The sequence below is a fragment of the Gastrolobium bilobum genome, unplaced genomic scaffold (assembly GCF_033153095.1).
Source record: "Gastrolobium bilobum isolate Gb01-03AN ecotype WA unplaced genomic scaffold, APGP_CSIRO_Gbil_v1 utg61225, whole genome shotgun sequence".
NCBI lineage: Eukaryota > Viridiplantae > Streptophyta > Magnoliopsida > Fabales > Fabaceae > Gastrolobium > Gastrolobium bilobum.
The window spans coordinates 12,299-17,060 of NW_026895586.1; the positions used below are offsets into that span (position 1 = coordinate 12,299).

General features: G+C 39.5%; 1 non-coding gene across 1 annotated transcript; it reads right to left on the minus strand.

Moving 5' to 3' along the window:
- Positions 1-2,266: 2,266 nt before the first annotated feature.
- Positions 2,267-2,372, minus strand: LOC133318019 (small nucleolar RNA R71). Its single transcript, XR_009752417.1, has one exon. It is a non-coding gene; the product is annotated as a small nucleolar RNA R71 (small nucleolar RNA).
- Between the last annotated feature and the right edge of the window lie 2,390 nt (positions 2,373-4,762).

The window sequence follows — 4,762 nt, forward strand, 5'->3', positions numbered from 1 at the left end:
TCCACTGTTCATTGAGATGTCATGTTTCAGTGGGATGGCCGTGATTTTTTGGTAGATCTGATTGGATTGACGATGGCTAATTTGGAGATCATCCTTGGTTTGGATTAGTTGTCCAAGAATTGTGTGATGATTGATTGTTGTGCAAAGTGAGTGATGATTGCTCCGTGTGATTCCACAGCCAATTCCGCGCCTTATATTTCAGTGCTGTAGGCTAAGAGAGCCTTGAGAGCAGGGGCATTTGGATATGTGATGAACCCTTAGTTAATCAGGTTTTTAAGCATGAATTAATATCAATTTGTGTGATTAAATGGATGGAAAAGAGGTTAATGTCCTGGAAATCTCTCAAATACAAGTTCTGAAGCTTATGTTGAAAATTTACATTGTTTTTGTAGGGAAATGAAGCTCAAGAAGCAAAAGAGAGAAGGAAGAAGATTATGAAGAATGAGAAAATTCTAAGTGTTGGGCGCTAAAACGCCCAAAGTCAAGCGTTTTAGCGCCCTGTTGCACAAAAGATGATGGTGCTGAACATTAAAACGGCCAAAATTGGGCGTTTTAGCGCCCAAGACAGTTAAAAGCAGTTGGGCATCCGTCAAGGTTGAGCGCTAAAACGTCCAGAAATTAGAGTTTTAGCGCCCGTCAGTTTTCAGTTGTAATTTGTAAATTATAAAAGGACAAGGGGCCTTCACATTCTGACATATTCCAGATATCAAATCCAATTATATAATCCTCTCATTCTGACTTTTCTCATCACACTAGGAGAAGGGAGATCAGATCAGGTCTTTCATAGATCTGATCTGACTCCTCATTTTCTCTGAATTTCCAAATTCTTAGGATTAGTTCTTGTAATAGTTAGTATTTCCTATGTGATTGCACTTGGAGATTGAAGACTCAACTATCATGTCAATGGAGTTTGATCTTTCTTCTCTTGTTTGTATTTCAATTATGTCTTAGGAGAGTCCTTTGTAGTCTGATTCAATGGAACTCAAGTTTGAATTTATGAATGGTTAATTAGATGTTTTGTTTATCTATTATATGATTGTATGAAGTTGTCTTGATTAATTCTTCATGTTGAGGAATAGTGTAGAACATACATGTTTACATTATTTCTCTATTTTTGACAACTTCATCATCAGTGTTCTAGTAGTCAAGGGATTGATGCTAGGATTCTGATGTGATCTTAAGACCTTAGTAATTAATGCATGTATTAAGAAAGGAATCACCAAGGGATTGGGGTTTCTGATTAATGTGTCTATCAGGGTAGTAAGGGATTACATCTTGAGATGATAAGAAAAAGGTTGATCAACATCACATAGTAGATAATTCATAATGGAAATTGGTTCATCTATAAATTCATGTTTGAGGGAAAATGACATCTGACTACTTTTTTACATTATAATTTACATTATATTTATTTATCAAGTTTTAATTCAATTCAGTGTAGTTTCTGGTGACAAGAAATCTATGCAATCTATGAACTTTTGGTTGATTCAACTCAAATACATATGGTTAGTCGGTGCTTGACACAAATCCTCGTGGGAACGATCTTTACTCATCATTTTATTACTTGTACGACTAGTAGACTTGCTAGAGCCGCAACAAGTTTTTGGCGCCGTTGCCGGGGAATTTGTTTTTCAACACTAACTGATACTATAGAATTCTGAGATTGAATCCTTTTATTTTCGGTATTTTAGTTTATGTTAAGTTTCTGGTCAATTTTGATTCTGGTATATGCGAGGTACTCTTGATCCGAATTTGTTGTTGTATGATCCAGAATTAGAAAGGACATTGAGGAAGCACAAAAGGGCAGCCAGGCAAAGGAGACAGTTGCAAGAAATTGGTGAATCAAGTACGATTAATCAGGAACAGATAATGGCAGAGAATCACAGACCACCACCACCACAGAGGACACTGGGAGAGTACATGACTCCTGCAGTGATTCCTCCAATTAGGAGTGTTGTGCGCCCAACAGTGGAGCCCAACAACTTTGAATTGAAGCCTGCTTTGATACATTTGGTGCAGAAGGATCAGTTTGCCGGAACCAGTGCAGAGGACCCTTACTTGCACATAGAGAACTTTCTATTGTTGAGTGATATTGTGAAGATAAATGGTGTCACAAGAGATGCAATTCTGTTGAGACTATTCACTCATTCACTAACGGATGATGCAAGGAGATGGCTGCAATCATTGCCACATGGAAGTATAACAACTTGGGATGATCTGCAAACCAAGTTCTTGCAGAGGTTTTTCTCAGCATCCAAGAGGGCCCAGTTGAAGGATGAGATTACAAGCTTTAAGCAGAAAGAGTCAGAATCCATTTATGAGGCTTGGGAGAGATTCAAGACTTTGTTGAGGAAATGTCCACAGCATGGAATTGAGGCATGGCAACAAGCAGCAATCTTCCTGCAAGGAATGACCACTAACACTAGAGCCTTGGTGCATGCCACTACTGGTGGATCATTGACTACCAAGACCCCTCAAGAGGCCTTGGATATCTTTGAGTCATTAGCATCTCAAGAATTTGATAATGCCCCAGTGGCTGACAGAAGGACAGGAGTCATCAGGTTGGATGGGTATGATGCTCTGTTGGCAAGGAATGATCAACTGATGCAGACACAGAGACAACAGCAGCAACAATTAGATACCCTTATTAAGCAACTCTCTTCACAAAAGGTAGCTTCTGTGGAAATAAAGAGTGTATGTGCTATCTGTGGCAAGGGCCATATGACAGAGGAGTGTGATTATGGGGGATCACCAGAACAAGCAGAGGTGAATGGAGTGTGGTATGATCAGAATAATCAAAGGAACTACAACAATCAGGGAAGGAATGTTTATATGCCACCATGGAAGAACAAGAATCAACACCCAGGATTCAGCTATAGTTCCAACCATCAATTGAATCCACCATTACATCGTCCACCACCACATATGAAGGAGCAGTCAAGTGATCCTGCTGCATGGGAGAAAGCGCTTGCTCAGTTATCTAAGACTACTCAGGATTATATCCAGGGGTCTAATTCATTCAGGGAAGAGACAACTGCATTCATGCAGGAGACCAGAACTTCTTTCAGAAATCAGGAAGCATCAATCAGAAATTTGGAGACCCAAATTGGTCAATTATCAAGACAGATATCAGAGAGACCACAAGGGAAATTTCCAAGTGATACACTAGTGAATCCTAAGGAGCACTGTAAAGCAATTATGACAAGAAGTGGGTTGGTACTTCAACCAGTGAAAAAGAATGTGGAAAATAAAAAGAATGAAGAAGAGGTTGTGGTTGAAGATGTGGTCTCCGATGATGAAGTAGCGAAGATGAGAAATGAGAAAAGTGAGAAGGAAGTAGTTGTTAGAGATGTTATAGTTGGAATTGATAAAGAAGAGGAAGGGAAGGACAATAAGAATGAAAGAGAGGTAGAAGTTGGTAAAAATGCTTCCCCACAAAAGATGATGAAGTGGGAAAAGAAGAAGATGGCTGACAAGAAAGAACAACCAGTTATTTTATCTCCCTATGCTAAAGTTCCCTACCCTCAGAGGTTGAAGCAAGAGATTCAGAAACAACACTATGCAAGATTTTTGGATATCTTCAAAAATTTACAAGTTAACATACCATTTTCTGAAGCACTGGAAAATATGCCTCACTATGCAAAGTTCATGAAGGATCTTCTTACTAAGAATAGGAAATTAACTGATGGTGAGACAGTAGCCCTAACAGCAGAGTGTAGTGCCCTAATCCAGAAGAAGCATCCAACAAAAATGAAAGATCCTGGAAGCTTCAGTATCCCTATTGCTATAGGAGATGTGGAGATGGGAAAGGCATTATGCGATTTGGGAGCCAGTATAAACTTGATGTCGTTGACAGTATGTAGAGCTTTGGGAATCAACACTTTGAAGGAGACCAATCTTATTCTGCATCTTGCAGATAGATCTATCAAGAGGCCTGAAGGTGTGGTTGAAGATGTCTTGGTCAAGGTAGACAAGTTTATTTTTCCAGTGGATTTTGTGATTCTTGACATGGAGGAAGAGGATACAGAAAGTCCTCTATTGTTAGGAAGACCCTTTTTAGCAACTGCAAGATCTTTGATAGATGTTGAACAAGGAAAGCTGTTGCTAAGGGTGGATGAGGAAACAGTCACAATTGATGTATTTGAAACCATCAAGCACCCCGTTGATGTGGAGGAATGTTTTAGATTAGATGTGATACAGGAGGTTGTGGAAGAAGTGAATAAAGAAGAAGAATTCCCAGTTGAGGAAAAAGGATCAGAAGAAGAGACAGGTACAGAAGATTACCAAGAAGAGCCAGAAGTGGAAGAGCTTGAGAAGAAGATTGATGACATTCCAAAAGGAGCACCTAAGGTAGAACTTAAAGAATTACCTTCACATTTGAAGTATGTGTTCCTTGGGGATGATCAAACATATCCAGTAATCATTAATGCAATGTTGTCTAATGAGGAAGAAGGGAAGTTGATTAAGGTACTCAAGAAGAATAAAATGGCTATTGGATGGCAGTTTTCAGATCTTAAGGGTATTAATCCTTCCTTTTGCACCCACAAAATATTGATGGAGGAAGAGGTCAAACCAGTAAGGCAACCATAGAGGAGACTCAACCCCACTATGAAGGAAGTAGTGAGGAAGGAGGTGGTGAAGTTGCTTGATGCTGGGATGATTTACCCCATTTCAGACAGTGCTTGGGTGAGTCCTGTGCAGACCGTGCCCAAGAAAGGGGGGATGACTGTGGTTAAAAATGAGAATAATGAGTTGATTCCCA